This window comes from Hippopotamus amphibius, chromosome 13 (genome assembly GCF_030028045.1).
Source record: "Hippopotamus amphibius kiboko isolate mHipAmp2 chromosome 13, mHipAmp2.hap2, whole genome shotgun sequence".
In the NCBI taxonomy this organism is placed as follows: domain Eukaryota; kingdom Metazoa; phylum Chordata; class Mammalia; order Artiodactyla; family Hippopotamidae; genus Hippopotamus; species Hippopotamus amphibius.
The window spans coordinates 96,067,141-96,084,459 of NC_080198.1; the positions used below are offsets into that span (position 1 = coordinate 96,067,141).

The 17,319-nt window shown below is 38.7% G+C and overlaps 1 long non-coding RNA gene across 1 annotated transcript in view; it reads left to right on the forward strand.

Annotated features, from left to right (window-relative positions):
- The window catches only part of LOC130835005 (uncharacterized), a 32,661-nt gene extending 18,927 nt beyond the window's left edge, over positions 1–13,734 (forward strand). Inside the window, exon 3 of the long non-coding RNA XR_009048813.1 lies at positions 13,445–13,734. This is a non-coding gene — a long non-coding RNA (uncharacterized LOC130835005). The remainder of the gene's footprint in view (positions 1–13,444) is intronic.
- The last annotated feature ends 3,585 nt before the right edge of the window (positions 13,735–17,319 follow it).

A 17,319-nucleotide genomic window follows, 5' to 3' on the forward strand; every position in this document is an offset into this window, starting at 1 on the left:
TAACTCTCACAAACTAATGCAGTTTATCCTTAGTTTTACCCCAAAAGATACATAAGCTATTGTAATATGCTTTCTGGTGTTTTACTGGCTTTCCTTTGTCCCCACCCTTGTTTGCCAACTTTTTTTATCTCTACCTTTAATATCTGCAATCCTGTTAGCTCTCAAACTATCTTATAAGTTGCCAAAAAACATTTCTCGAGATTTGTGGGAATAAAGATAAGCGCACAACTGATGTTTATTTTGGCCCGTGAGACGTGATCATGTGAAGGGATAATATTTTCTAAAGATACATTAAATATTCATTGGAACAAATATTAGTCTTAAATCTCTCACTCAGATTTTCTAAAGGACTGCAATTTCCTGTGTTCTTAGATATGTGGTGAGTAAATTTGAAACAATTTTATGTCCTCCAAGGATAAGACAGTTTTTAAGCCAAAATATGGACAATTACAATAGGTGTCACTTTAGGGAGAGTCATTTAATCTTGTTCCATTTGGGATAGAATCATTTAATTGGGAAAGAAAATAGCATCAGTCTGATGTTCTTATTACACATGCAAACTAGTGTTTTCTTCTTAGCCATGTGCTATGCCCTGATGGTAAGAAATTCTAGACTCGGCTGAAAGCAGAGCCATAAGCTGGTGAGAGTCAATAAGGATCTATTTTAATTCTGATCAGTAAATTGAAGTTGGCATTGATGAACATATGAAACAAAAAATAAAGAAAAGACCCTGGTCCTACTGCAAATTATGAATTTTTTATTTGTAGTTGTGCTATTCAAAGTAGCTTCATAGATAGACTTGGATGTTTATGACCTATTATTATTTGCAGCACCTGAAGGATTTTGGTGACAGGAAGGCTCTACCAAGTGAAGAAAAGAGTAAAATAACTAATACCTGCTAGTCACATTGCTCACAGATCACCCAAATGCCAGGAGTTCCTTTGTGGCATGACTGATTGTAAACTAGAAGAAGTAGATAATACAGTGATCAAGATTCATAGAGCGGAAATATGGCAAGATAAAACATAGTGGCACAGAGACCAAACAAATGTCTCCACCACAGTGAATGCTTTCCTCAAACCCCCAAGAAAGCTGATCGCTTCAGTCTTGCCTCAAGTGGTGTAGGAAAGTCATTTTTATTCAGAGTACCCAAAACTCATAATTACACCTCTCTGCTCATGTCTGTCTAGACTGCGAGTTCCTTGATGGTGCTAGAAGACTCTGTTGCTACTCCGCCCAGATCCACTCAGACCCTTTTTACTCTCCCCGTTTCTCTGCCCCAGCTTACCTGTCTTTGCTTCTAAGGACCTACACTGAGACCCCAGGTTATTGGAGCTGATTTGTATGAAGCCCAGAGAGACTGAAGTTGCTGGAAGTGTACAATCCCTTGTCAATAACTGACTTGTGTAGGTGTATGAAACACCAGCTCCCTTGCTCTGAATTGGGACCAGCTCTGGAAGTTGAACTTATAGCCCATGGCTCTGCAGGATCAGGGGGTAGCAATCTTCTGTGAGACTTTGCCTGAAATCACATCCGTGCTTGACTTCATTCCTTCCCTTTTCTGTTCCTTCTGCTCACTTTACTGTTTTTTCCTAGGAACACTTCCTTAAGAATCATAGGCACAGGAATCCTGTCTCAGGGTCTCCTCCTGAAGAATCTGACAATGCTCAACATTCTTTTGTTCACCTTGGCTTTCCCAAGCACAATAGGGGCTTAGCAAATGCTTGTGGAATTAATGAAACTCAGAACATATTTAGAAGTAGAAATTTGGCAAATATACAAGTGTCTGCCTTTGCTAGGGGTAGATTTGATAAATTTGCACCAAATTCTCAGCTGAATTCACCATGTGCAGTCTGATGTGGAGTTGTTTTGCTCTTGTTCCGTTCATGTGATTTGGCCTGACTGATGAGCTACAGGTATAAGAAAGATGCTCCAGAGAGCCTTTGTATGGTCAGGTGGCACAGTTGTTTTTTCACTCAGAGTGATACCCCTCTTTGGCTTTGCCGATGAAGGTAAGCAGATGATATATAACACAGAGGGTTACTGAGGAAGTGATTTCTGAAAAGCACCGTTCCTGAAAATAAATCTGCACACATGTGGTAAGGGAAATGAAGGGCAAGGGTTTAATCTACGTCCCTCCTTGTCTGTGTCAGTCTTCTGCTGAAATCTCTTTAAGGGCTCCAGGATCCCTTCACGGCACCCAAGGTCCCTGCGGGCCTGCCCAAGATCTCTAGAATCATGTTCCATCACTCCTTCCTTCACACTTGTCCTGCACACTATCAAACGCTAGATATCCCTCCCTATATCACACTCTCTCTCATCTTTATGTCTTTGCTCACGCTCTGTCCACTTTCTGAACTGGGCTCCCCTAACAAAGCCACCTTCAAGATCCATCTTGATTACCATTTCTTTTATGAATTAGGTGTTTCTGTCCAGTTCTCATAGCACCCTGTGCATACCTCTATCATTGAACTTACATATTTTAAAAATTAGTTGCTCTTAATGGATTTTTCCATTCTAGATTTGAGAGCTCCTTCATACTGGATCTTATTCCTCCTGAATTCCCACTACCAAAGCCAGGAACAGAGCAGACTTAATGAATGTTGTTGAACAAATTGCTTAATCACATTGATATTTATCTTTATTATTATATACTTTTGCTAAATCCATCATAAGTTATACAAGGTTACCATTTCCATATCACATCAATAGTGGGGAGGTGGTGGAGGAATTAGGTCATGTGATCAATAACTAGGGTTCATACTCTCTGGGGATTTGAAAAAAATTGGAATACATAAGAAGTCTCCCTTCCTAGGTGAGGTATGTTTAGCATATTAACATATATTTTTTCACAGAATTTCCTATCTCAAAATTATGATAGAAACAGGAAGTAGATGAAGGTCAAGACTTAAATGACAAGAGTGGGAGGGAGAGTCTAGATGGCTATCAAAACAGAAGGTCCTTGGTGACCAGAGCCTGAGGCTGGTTGAGTTCAACACAAGCTGTACCATTTGTGAGAATCAGAAGGTTTGGGGGAATTAAGAGATCCAAAAGAAGGTGTAATGAGGAATAGAGAAAATGTTTTATACAACACACTTAATTATCTAGACATAATCTTGTCATGGGGGAGCCATCCTAAAGCCATATGATTGCCTTGAATCCAACTAAAAATGTTGCCCTATACAGCTGATGTTGAACAGAAGCTCTGTGTATTGCTTCATGATTAAAACAATAATTCACAGTCAAAATATGTGTAGATTTTTAGAACTAGAGTGGACAATAGGGTGACTTGTTGATGGCAGAGTCATGGCATACAAGAAGCCTGGTTTCCTGAATTATCAGATGCAGGAGAGCTTCTGTTGACCAAAACAAGAAGTAAATTTCTGCTCTGTTAAATCAATGAGCTGTGAGGTTAGTTTGTTACCACAGCAAGCATGTCCTTGTCTGACTAAAACGAAATTAATATTAAACCACTAATTAAACATCAGTATTATATTGAATATATTCTATGGTCACAATGCAGTAAAATTAGAAATCAATAGTGTCAATATAGCTTGAAAATCCCATAAATGTACAAAATAAATAGCATACCACTAAATAATTTTAAATTATAGAGAAAATTATAAAATATTTGGAAATAACTGGCAAAGGTTGTGGGACATAGCTGGAACAAATAAATAATTTTTACAGTATTATAACTTTGAATACATTTATAGACAACTAGAAAGATTAACATGAAACTCTTTAAAATTGAAGAGATTAGAAATTAGATGTGTTCCTTCTAAGATTAAAAACAAGTAATCACAATGACACTTTGCATAGACCAATTTTCCTACCCATTATAAGAAAATAAATCAGAGAAGTAAAAATCATAAGAGAAAAGAGTATCATTCATTTAGATGATTTAATCATTAGCTTGACAAAAGCAAGAATAGGAATAAAAAAATTAGAACTAAAAATGTAAAGGTGACATATATAAAGCATATAATGAAATGCTTAAACTTATTAGTAAATAGAAATTTAAAATTATGGCAGCAAAGATATATTACTTTGCAATTATGACTTACAAAAATTATAAAACTACAATAATTCCAGGTGTACTAAGAAGTTGGTATGCAGAACCCCAGTGGTCACGTACCACTTCGTCATATTAAGCATACAGATGCTCTATGACTGAAAAATCCTACTCCTGGATCAACGTCCTAGAGAAATCCTCTCTCAGGCCCCAAATGAAACACACATAAGGTGATTTGTCACAGTGTGTCTATGGCAAAAGGGAGTTACCTAGCACAAGGGAGTGGAAATGTAAGATATTGTGGATCATGCTATCAATTACCAGGCAAATAAAAAATGGTCATGTCTTAACAAAATAGCACTGAATGAAAAAAGTAAGAAATAGAGTGAGACATATAGCATAATGTCATTTAGACAAATTTAAATGTATAACAAATCTACTGTTTTGTAAGGATGCGTGCAAACAAAAAGATGAACATTGACTACATTAGGGAAATGGGCACATAATGGGAGTGGGGAATTTGTAGTAAGATACTAGAAAGGAAGAAATGTTTTTTCCATCCCTTTTCTTTCAAATCAGAATGTGCACCAACACTGAAGGGGCATGTCGATTTCCAATCAGTTTGTCTATGGTTGTGCTGCACCTATTCAGGTGTTCACTTGATATGCCCCTCAACAAGTTCATTCATTCATTCAGCAAACATTTACAAAGATTCTATTTTGTGTCAGGTATCAGTGATAGGTTTGCTGCTCTAGGAGGCTGCAGTGCAGGAGTACCTCGTTTTATGGCACTTTGCTTCATTGTGCTTTGCAGACGTGTTTCTTACAAATCTACAGTTTGTGGGACCCCTGTGTTGTCAGATGATTGTTAGCATTTTTTAGCAGTAAAGGATTATTTTTTTTGCAGTGATATAGATATTTACTAGATAGAATCCTCTTCACTGACTCTGTGAATACCAGTATTCAAAACCATTCAGAGTCAGACAATAAACATTTTCTGAGTGATTCTTCTTCTCAAAATGCCTGGGCTAAGAACTTTCACACCTGTAGTCTCATTTGATGGTCCGAAGAACCCCATGGGGTAGGAGTTTATTTCTGCATTTTTAAAAATTAAAAAAAAATAAATTGAGGTATAGTTAATTTACAATGTTGTGTTAGTTTCAAGTGTACAGCAAAGTGATTCAGTTATACACACACATATGCATATATTCCTTTTCAGATTCTTTTCCATCATAGGTTATTATAAGATATTGATTATAGTTCCCTGTTCTATACTGTAGGTCCTTGTTGTTTACTCATTTTATAATAGGATTGTGTATATGTTAATCCCAAACTCCTAATTTATCTCCCCCCACCCTCAATTTGGTAACCATACATTTGTTTTCTATGCCTGTGAGTCCATTTCTGTTTTGTGGATAAGTTCATTTGTATCATTTATTTTAGATTCCACAAATAAGCGATGTCATATGATATTTGTCTGACTTACTTCACTTAATATGATAATCTCTAGGTCCATTCATGTTGCTGCAAATGACATTATTTTATTTGCAGCAACAATAGAATCTTTTATGGCTGAGTGGTATTCAATTATATATGTGGTGTGTATATATATCTCCTTTATCCATTTATCTGTTGATGGACATTTAGGTGGCTTCCATGTCTTGGCTATTGTAAATAGTGCTGCTATGAACATTGGGATGCATATATCTTTCTGAATTACAGTTTTCTCCGGATATATGCCCAGGAGTGGGATTGTAGGATCATATGGTAATGTTATAATTAGTTTTTTAAGGAACCTCCATACTGTTCTGCATAGTGGCTTCACCAAGACTGGATACTATGAAGCTCCTAGAGAAAAACATAGGCAGAACACTCTTTTAGATAAATAGCAGCATTAATTTTTTGCATCCATCTCCTAAAGTAATGGAGATTTAAAAATAAACAAATGGGGCCTAATTAAATTTAAAAACCTTTGCACAACAAAGGAAACCATGAACAAAATGAAAAGACAACTGGCAGACTGAGAGAAAGTATTTGCAAACGATGCTACTGACAAGGGACTAATTTCCAAAATATAAAAACAGCTCATGCAGTTTAGTATGAAAAAAACCAAACAACCCAATCAAAAAATGGGCAGAAGACTAAACTGACATTTCTCCAAAGAAGACATATAGATGGCCAACAGACATGTGAAAAGATGCTCAATATCCCTAATTATTAGAGAAATGCAAATCAAAACTACAATGAGGTACCACCTCACACGAGTCAGAATGGCCTTCATCAAAAAGTCTACAAATAATAAATGCTGGAGAGGATGTGGAGAAAAAGGAACCCTCTTACACTGTTGACGGGAATAAATAATTTTTTAAAGTTAATTTTTATTGGAGAATAGTTGCTTTACAGTATTGTGTTAGTTTCTGCTGTACAGCAAAGTGAATCAGTTACATAAACATATATCCTCTCTTTTTTTGATTTCCTTCTCATTTAGGTCACCACAGAGCATTGAGTGGAGTTCCCTGTGCTGTACAGTAGGTTCTCATTAGTTATTTATTTTATACATAGTAGTGTATATATGTCAACCCCAATCTCCCAATTCATTCCACCCCCCCTTCCCCCCTTGGTATCCATGTTTCTTATCTATACCTGTGTCTCTATTTTACTTTGCAAATAATTTCATCTCTACCATTTTTCTAGATTCCACATATTAGCGTTATTACACCATGTTTGTTTTTCTCTTTCTGACTTACTTCACCCTGTATGACAGTCTCTAGGTTCATCCACTTCTTGGCAAATGTCACTATTTTGTTCCTTTTTATGGCTGAGTAATAGGATTTTTAAATTAAGGTACAGGCATTATGTTTTCAGATAGAATGCTATTGCACACTTAATAGACTATGGTACATTGTGTTATAACTTTTCTATGCACTGAGAAAGTGAAACATGTCTGTGACTCTATTGTAGTATTTGCTTTATTGCAGTGATCTGGAACCAAACCTGCCATATGTCCAAGGTTTGCCTGAACAAGTGTGTTTTTGTATGGAGTAGATAAATAAGAACATGTAGATAGCATTAAGCCCAATGCAAAGAATTACTACCAGGCAAAGAGTGATGGAGAGGAATACTTTACATAGGGTGCTTTCCTGCAGTGGGAAAAATGCCGGTGTTGGTGGAAAAGCACAGGGGAAGGGATGGGCAGTGTAGAGAGAGGGGTGAGGGACCAAAGTCCCATAGGTTTTGTAGACCATGAGAAGGAGTAGAGACTGTATTTCAGAAAACAAAAGGAGAATGAAATTATTTTTAGATTTATAATCACCTTTGGGACTACCAATCCTCAGAAAGAATAGAAACTGACAGACCCTTCTTCTAAGTCCCTAAGAAATATGACTCTGTGCATTGAAGAGCCAATGGGCTGTACTCACCCAGATGGCTCACTGTGTGTGTCCTTGACTTGGGTATGGAGCACGTACACATTGGGTTGAACATGACTCTGGGTGTGTCCATGAAGTGTTTCTAGATAAGACTGGCATTTGAATGAGTAGACTAAGTAAGCAGTTGGTCCTCCCCAATGTGGGTGGGCTCATCCAATCCATTGAAGGCCTGAATAGGACAAAAAATTCACTCTCTGCCTGACTGTTTAGATAGATAGATGATAGATAGATAGATAGATAGATAGATAGATAGATAGATGATAGACAGATGATAGATAGATGATAGATAGATATAGATGACAGATAGATAAATAGATAGATAGCTGACAGATTGATAGCTGATAGATAGATGATAGGTATCACCTATTGGCTCTATTTCTTTGGAGAACCTTAACTAATACATTTACTCATTTCCCTAAAACACTGCTCTTCACAGCCCCCAATGTGTACTCTCTTAAAAATCCTTTCAATATGTCCCAAAGCCTACAAGTTATGACCCAACACCAACAATGTGATTTTGTTGTTGGTGGTGCTGCCGCTGAGGTTAATCTCTACCAATTCACTTAAATTCCCCGTGCTTCGGTTTCCTCATCTGCAACCTGTGTCTAGCTTTAACTGCCCTGCCTTTCCTCTTATGTGACTGTGTGTCCTTGATTTTTCAGTCACATCTTCCTCTGACTCTTTGCCAAGTTGCCCCTGGTCTGCCTTCTAATGTCTGGAGCAGGGATGTTAGATTTGGGTTTGCTCAGAGCCACCTTCACCTTTCTAGTAAATAACTTTATAATTCACTTACGAACTTGGGAAGCGACCTATGTGCACATTTCTTACTTTAAAAACTTTCATCAGTCCTTGTTTTGTCAGATGGCTGTGGAAGAATTAGAGGGTTTTTGCCCGTTGCATTTTCCCTTTTGATTAGGGTAGAACAAAACTTCCTATGCTTTAAGAATTGTTTCCCGAGTGAAATATTCTCTTCTCTATTGCCTTTGACATTTGTTGCTATCAAATCTCCCTTTTTTATGTGTATAAACTGCTTATTTGATTTGACCTGGTTCTGAGTCAAGAAATTGATTCAGAAGGGCCTCTGCCTTTGGAAATGATGTTGAATGAAATCATTATGCTAACATATGCTGAAACTTAAAACTGCAAATACAAGGGGAGAAAATGGTCTTGCAGTTACTTCCCTTATTTAGAGGACTGGAGACATGAGACTGTATTTTAATAAAATGTCGTGTGCTTGCAGCTGGGTCTGGGGCAAAATCAAGATACATTAGGAGAAATTGACATTAAGAGTGCAATATAACAGATGGATGGAAAAATGAATTTTTATCAAGATGATCCATTAGTGTTCTGCAACCAGGCAGAGGAGAACAATGACCTGGAACAAATCGAGAAGAATGATGCTTGACTTGTGTTTGCTTGTTCTAAAGGGTGACCTGTATTTATAATCTTTAATTAGAAATGCATTTGTTTCTGGTTGATTGGATACATTTTTCAACTACTGTTGTTTCCCTTTTTCTGTGGGGTTGGAAAGGTGGGTGATGGAGGTGGTTTGGTGCAAAGGATTTGATTCATCAAATTAGATTAAATGAAAAGAGAGAAAACAAGCCTAGTGGAGTGGAGCCCTGACTACATGGTGGAGTTCTCTGCAAAGGAGGTGCATTAATCTCCACCTTGTGGGGAGCTGAGTAGCCCATAATTGACTAGTAACCTCAAATAAGCCTGGGTAACTTTGGCATCAATATTTAAAAGCAGGTCTAGGGCAGACGTTGTATTTACCCTCACATTTTCTCTGTTCCTGACTAGCAAACTGCCTGTCTACTCTTTAACTGACCTCTGGAATTAACAAGTACTTATTTTTTTTTAATAGGAAGAAAGAAGAAAGGAGAAAGAAAATGTGAACAGAATGTCCTTAATTTTTCTCTACAAACGAGGTTGAAAACATTAGCCAGGCGGGGCACCATGCCAACTCATTTGGGAAAACTTGTTTTATTGCAGATGAATTGCTAGGTTGCTTGCCTCACTGCCAAGGAATAAGTAGCTTGAGATAATTCATTTGCCATGTCTGTTGCTTGTACCTATCACTTCCTTGCCTCTGGCTGATGTTAACAATCTTAGCCTGGGAGGTGGAGGTGGAGGAGGAGAGAAAGTTCCCTCTGATGTCACTTAGACGCATCTAAAATCACAATTGTAACCCACATCTGTATGCTTGGACTAAAACCCCAGCCTATCAGTCTTGATTAGATTCCCCGAAGATGTGGTCTGGAAACAAAACATAGTCATGTAGCTAAAAAAAGGAAGGGGATAAGAAATGGCTACAGACACTTTAATAAAATTTAAACTTGGAAAGAAACCTTTATAGATGACGTAATTCAATCTAGCCTAGTATGGAATTAAGACAGGTGAAAAGAGTTGAACTCAACTGAGCCACTACACAGTGCCAGGTGATGTGTTCAACTTTCCTTCTGACTTACTCTGTGTGTCAGCATTTCAAGGGAGGAATATTACTATGTCTCCACCTCTCAATTTTTCTAGATAAGGAAAGTGACTTTCAAGTGTTATAAGGGATTTCCTAAGTTTCTCAGTTAGTTTTTGGGATACAATATAGATTGCAATCCATAAATGTTCGATTCCAATACCCATGCATGGATATCTCCTATGTGAAGAACCATAATACCTTTCCCAAACAGTGGTGGTCATGACAACAACATGAAATAATATTCCTAAAAGTATATCTCTCCCACAAAGCTCTATATTGCAAGATACTATTACACTATGAATTCTTCATATACCGCAAAGACCATGAATTCTGGGGTTAGAATAACTGAATTTTTTTCAGCCACTCACAATGAGTATGCATCCATGTAAGTCACATATTCTCTGAGGCTCAGTTTTCTTATCTCTAAAATGGAAACAGTATTTTTACACACGTGATCTGACAGGTGGTAGAGACTAGGTGGATGGGATGGGATGGTGAGTGGAGTGGAAGAGCACAGATACTCGTTGGGATGTGAGAAGGAAAGAACCAGCTGTACCAGAAAACAGATGCCTCTGTGTGATAAGATGCACTGTGTGACAGTGGTTCAAGGGTGCTATTGAGAGAAGAGAACTTGTTTTCCACAACTTGTATTCCAGCAGGATCCGTGCAGGGTAGAGTGCCAAATCAACTTGCCTTGCTTCAGAATAAGGGCTGACTCTTACCCACCTGAGATAGTTGTGTCATTTTAGATTAGGATTTAGTTAGTATGACTGCAAGGTGGGAGGCAACCAGATATACACTATCTTCTCTGGCATAAAGATGCCTGGGTTTTCTATTAGTATTGGGGAAGAGGGGGCGAAGGAACACCAAGGTCAGAAACTGGGAGGAGGTAGAGGGAATAAAGGTGGTCTCTTGCATGCACGTGGATTCTTTTCAGGAAATCTTTTCAAAAGTGCTGCTCAGAGTCTGTTTAGGTGCAGGCAGTTGGGACTGCAAATCTATAGTATCTCCTGAGCAGCCTTCAACCCAGCCTTGCTCATCATAATGAAAATATTTCTGGTGAAAGAATAGTCCTTATTATTATGCAGAGATGCTAGTAATTGAACTCTGAGACCTCAAAAGAAGGCTTATAATCCTCTTATTCAAGAAAGCAGGATTCTTAATATTTGTAACTAAGCCTGACTCAGAACACAGAGGAAAATATTAGATTCAGGTGTGTGAACAGGTTGCTTGAAACCTTTAGAAAAACTTTGGTCACAAGGCCACCTGGACTCAGATGGAAGTTTTCTCATCTGTCTCCATGGGCATGTGGTCTGTATGGAGAACCAGTTTGGCTATGCCAGGGTCTAAGCAACTTGAAGCTAAAGCCATGCCTCATTCATCTTTGTGTGCCCCGCAGAACCTAGGAGGTGCTCAATAAGCGATTGTTACAGAAAGATGCTGCTACAGACTCGCCGGTATTTATGTTTTAGATGCAGAGAAATGCAGGGTCTCCAAACAGGGGCTTGGGGTTGCAAGAAATAATTATTAAAGAGTTTATAGTAGCCCTGTCTACTAAATCTTTCTCTTCTGTGAATTAAGCTCTATCCAAATGCCTGTTATTGAAGAGTTTTAAAAGAATTTTTCTTATCACATGGCATTTCAGACCTTTTGTTCCTCTTTGCATTCCCAGCTCTGTTTGATACAAACATTATGCTTCTGGGGAGAGGGAGGACTTGCAGCCTCAGAGCCAATGGAGCACACGCTGCAATTAAAAGCAAACATTTCCACTTCAGTCACAGCCTGTGGGTGTTTTAAGAAGGAAAAAACTCTATTAAAAATATAAATGTCAAACTCCTTGGGGTTTGATCTATATATTTCATGTAGAGCATGTTCCCGGCAGAGCTTGGATCTTGAGGAGTTGATAAGGATGCTTTGCTCCTAAATGGTGAAACAGACAGAGAATATCCTGCTGGGTGGTGAGCAAAAGAAGCCAGGCTCTGGTAGGTGCTGAGGCTGGGAAGCCAAGGTGGAGGCAGGAGGAGAATGTGGATGGTCTTGGGCATGTGGGTCATAGCCAGGAACCAAAGAGCAGACAGAGCAAGAAGGCAATTCCTGCCCTGCTTCCCATGTTAATCTAGCCTCTGACTGTAGTAGAGAGATCTTGTAGTTAAGTTTCTTCCTTTATCCCCCAGCCCAACTTTATCCTCCAACTCTGCCTTCACAGGGGCAGAGTTGCTCACCACATTGTTCAGAACTTGAGATTTTTCCAACTTCCCTTTATTAATGGGCAGGATGTTATGTTTTAAAGGCACGTGACCTTGTTATGCTTCCCATTTCTACTTCCTGGGCATATTTGCATTGGGCAAGATCTCAGCTTCTAGCCTCCAGGTCAGGCAAGGCTTGTCCTGTGGGCGGAAGCAGACATCCAGATTTCACACTTCCAAGCTCCTGGTTCCTTGGCTGTGGCTTACAGAAGAGGAATTAGAGTTCAATCCAAACTGAGATGCAGGGATGGAGCTTCCAACAGACCCACCTTGATGTCCAAACTTAAGCCTTGTGTTATGGGCTGGACTGTGTTCTTCCACATTTCTATGCTGAGGTCTTGACCCCCAGTACCTCAGAATGTAACTGTATATAGATATAGGGCTATTGAAGAGGTAATTAAGGTGAGATGAGGTTACTAGGTGGGTCCAGATTCCATCTGACTAGTGTTCTCATAAGAAAAGGAGATTAGGATATAGACATACATGGAGTAAAAACCATGTGAAGACAAAGGAAGAAGGGGCCCATCTGCAAGCCAAGGAGACAGAGTCCTTAGAAGAAACCAACTCTGCCAACACCTCGATGTTGGACTTCCAGACTCCAGAATTGTGAGGAAATAGATTTCTATTGTTTTAAAGCCCTCCAGTCTATGGTAATTTTTTATGGCAGCCTTATCAAAGCTTGATTTTCAGTTTCCACCTACTCCAGGAGCCCTGCAGTAAGTTGTAATTATTGAATACTTGCCCGTTTCTGAGGAAAAGTATATTTTGTTTGCCAGCATGAACTTGAGCACATACTTCCTGTGGCAGAGAAAACAAATCAGAGAAAATTGATGGAATTGCAGCTCTGGAATTGGGCTCCAAACCCTGCCTATCCCCAATTACTGCCAATGACACAAGATCTTGCAGAAATATCAGGGCAGTCCTGGAAACAGATACCAGCAAAGGAAGATACCAAATTTTACAAGAAATAGCTTAGCTTTGGGAGAGGGTGTGTTGCCCAAGCAACAGGTAGTAAACAGCTCAGGACAAAGGCACATGAGTCTCCTCCACCTGGATGCCACTGCCCTTGTGACCCAGCTTTTCTGGATCCTGAACTCCTGATCTCCGAGAGGCAATGTGCCTGATGGTGAGCTCCTGCAGTGGCCTGGGCTATCTCTCACGTGACCCTTAGCTGATGATAATCGTGTATTTAAATATCTTTCCCACCCACTATCATAAGAAATAATCACAGGCTACAACTGTGAATTCATTCATTTTTTTTTTTTTTTTTTATCCTCTAGCACTTAGTGTGTGTCATATGAAACTGATGAACAGAGGAAAACAATGATGGACAGAGAACACGTGCACTTTGATGAAGAGGAGCAGCTCTACATCTGTTAGACCTTTCTGGGATCTGCAGGCTTCTTTGGAAGCAGTTAGGGTGTGGCATGTAGAATTGCTGGCCCTAAGCAACACCCAAGGGAACATTTTCCTAAGTACTCTTATCAGTAAGAAAGCTTGTGTTTCCTGACAATCCAAGACTTAAAACAGTGGACCAATCTGAAGTGTTCTGTTTTCATAAAGAGTAATATGCTGACAAACTTGGGTTTAGTCTGTTTCTCAGCAACTTGTCAACTGAGTCATTACAGACAAAATTTTGACATCTTCTGAGGTTTGGTTTATTTTTTTCATAAAATGGTGATATAATCTTTAACTCACAGAATGGAGGTGAAACTGAAATGAGAAGAAAATATATGTTGAGAGCCTGGATGTACCAATGGACAATGAACGGCCCGACCATATGAAATTACATTCAGACTCAGAAGCTGCAGCAACCAGCCCAGGAAACTAATCCCTTATACAATAAACAGCCCAGGAAGCCAGGCTTCTAGAAGTCAGACTGCTGATTCTAGTAAAAATCCAGGAAGCCAAACAATAACCCTTGTAACAATTGACTCCAAATGAGCAAGGCTTGATTAATAACTGACAGCTTTCCTAATTTCTATTTCTGTTTCCAACTCAGGACCAACCAGAGAAAACCGAATACGCACCCCAAACAGTCACATAGAAGGTTCCTCTTCTTGTTATCCCTGCTACAGCTTCCCAGTGCCCACCGCCTGCCATCAAAGCATATTTAAAGCCTTTCTTTTCTCTGCTCTAAAGCTTTCCCACTCTTTTGCCTGTTTTGGAATCTGCCAAAATGCAAGTGACAGTGGCTGACTTCCTTGCTGCTGCCAGGTCTCAGTAAATAGCCCTTTTTGTTCTTATTTGGGTGGTGTTCATTTATTTCCACAAAGCAAACACCCCTATAACAGTGTCTGGCACATAGTAGATGCTCAAGTTACAAGAATTCCCTTTCTTTTTTCTTTCTTTGCCACTCTAATTTTACCTTTCTCACATATAAATTTGCACAACTTTAACTGTTTTTCATCTTTTCTACATCCTGTTTTTTGAAAAGATCAGAGAGATTTTCTTTCTCTTCTAGTCTTTACTGAGGGGATGCTAGAGGCAGCAGAATGGATAAAGTATAGACTTGAAGAAATTATTCTTGGGATCTCTGACACTTACCAGAAAATTGGTTCAGAAAACTGTACCTGCCCATGGACCACATAGCTACTGGAAACTAATTTACTTTTCCTTCTTGTTAGAAAAATTTAAAAATTATATTAATAAATCCTGTAGGAAGAGCCAATCTGAAACTAAACTATTCTGGTTAGAATTATTTTGGCTTGTAAGGGAATGGACTATCTGATAACATTTCCCCTTTGCTATGTTTATTGTCCCAAAAGTTATTCAGTCCTATTTACCAGTCACTGGTAAAAAGAGTTGCTTTTACATTAAAATTTTTCTTTCTTTCTTTCTTTCTTTCTTTCTTTCTTTCTTTCTTTCTTTCTTTCTTTCTTTCTTTCTTTCTTTCTTTCTTTCTTTCTTTCCTTCCTTCCTTCCTTCCTTCCTTCCTTCTTTCCTTCTTTCTTTCTTTCTTTCTTTCTTTCTTTCTTTCTTTCTTTCTTTCTTTCTTTCTTTCTTTCTTTCTTAAGCTCTTTATTGGAATATATTTGCTTTACACTCTTGTACCAGTTTTTGAGGCACACCAAAGTGAATCAGCTGTATTTATACATATATCCCCATATCCCCTCCCTCCAGTGACTCCCTCCCCCCCCTCCCTGTCCTGGCCTTCTAAGTCATCACCTATCATCGAGTTGATCTCCTTTTGTTATACAGCAACTTCTCACTAGCTATCTATTTTACAGTTGGTAGTGTAAATATGTCTATGCTACGCTCTCACTTTGTCCCAGCTTCCCAAGTATACTTTTTAAAAAGACAATGATGACATTGCTTTTTTTTTTTTAATTTATTTTTATGCATGATGTAACATTTTCTTGGAACTTCAAGAAGTGTTTATTTGTGAAGCCTTCCTGGAAATTCCACTGGAATGGATAACTAATAGATTGTCTGTTTGTTCTCTTAGTGTTGAAGAATTGGAAAGTTTCTTATTGCATTATTCTGAATATTGTTTTTCAAAGAAGATTCTTTTAAAATGTAGTCGACCCCTAATAGTATTAATGAAACTCACATACCATTCCTCTTTTTGAAAAATTGTGGTGAGGGGAATGTAGGAGTAATGATATAAGCCTCCCTCAGAAAACTTTGCTCCATTTACAAAGTTGAGAGAAGAAACTAGGAAACTATCTGACTCAATCAAAAATGATGGTTGTGGCTAAAGGGCATCACTTTGCATCTCGTAGAACAAGTCTAACAACAAACCCCCTATAAGATCACACACACGTGAAAATTGGGAGCAACAAAGTTCCAGTAAAAATCAAAGGGGGCCCGGACTCGAGCAGGACCCTTATGCTCACCTGGAAGTTAGCTGAGAGCTTAATGATACACATGCAGCTTCTGCACCAGAGGAAGATGCTGACTCAGGGGACTCTGTTGTTTACGGTACAAAATAACCCCTTTAGAGCACTGCCCCTCATGGCACAGGAATACACCTTTTAGCCCTTCTGGTCTCAACCATTTTTTTTTTTAAGCAGGAACATGAACTTAGGCCATCTCCAATTCCTCTTCGCTTTGGTGAACTACCAAGTGTACTTATCTCAGATATCGGTAATTTTTGCAGCCTAGAAACAAATAATTCTGGGAAGAAGGATCTCTCTTGGAAGCTGACTGGGCTAAAATAACTGGGAATTAGTGATAACTAAAATATTTGACCAATGAGAAGGAAAAAATATGGGTCACTAAATTATGCCTGACAGCAAAGTTTATTTCACATTTAGCATTCAGATTTGTCTAGCGCTTCCATTTGTACAGGCATAACTGATATATGAAACTAAAAACATGTCTGGGTGAAAAGAAATTGGAATCTCCCCACAGCCTGATATTTCCAAATCAAAAATAAGCTGTTTAGGAAACCAACTCTCTCTCCTGGCCTGAGAGCTAGCTAAGGTCAAGGACTTTGTCTTATTATCATTGTTTTTCCAGTGACCAATGATATGGTATGAAATGTCATATTAGGTTCTCATAAAATAGTCCATCTGGAATGCGCCCATCACCCACTATATTTGGGCCATTTTACAGTGGAAATGATTGGCTAAATGTTCTGTGTCTGTAGTATTCTCATATATATGAGCATATAAATATGTATATTCTATGTCTCTGTATATTTAATTATTAGTGTGGCTTGTCTGAATGCTGAGTTTTGACTCCCTTAACAAGTTTTTAAGAGTATGGTACAATCTTATCAACTATAAGGTCAATGTTGTACAGATCTATAGAACTTACTCATCTTGCTGAACTGAAACTTTATGATTGTTGCCTAGTAGTTCCCCCTTTTCCCCTCTCCCCAGACCCTGGTAACCACTCTACTCTTTGATTTTATGAAGGTGGCCCTCTCTATGTGAGGGGAAACTTGTAATAGGGAGGTTAGTGGGATGAATCTCAGACCATTTTGCTGCAGTTGGTTGTGGGACCAGAGCTGGTGTTTGTCCTATCTTTCTTCCACTATCCATTCTAAATCCCTCACTGTCAGTAATCACCTCTACTGGTCTTGGTGGGTTACTGTGTACAACGCAAACCTTCATTCTTCTTGGGTCTCAGATCCTGATAGCTATTCTGTTTTTCAGCCAGGATTTCTCCATTCATCCAATCACAGTCGCATTTGGCAAGAGAGTAC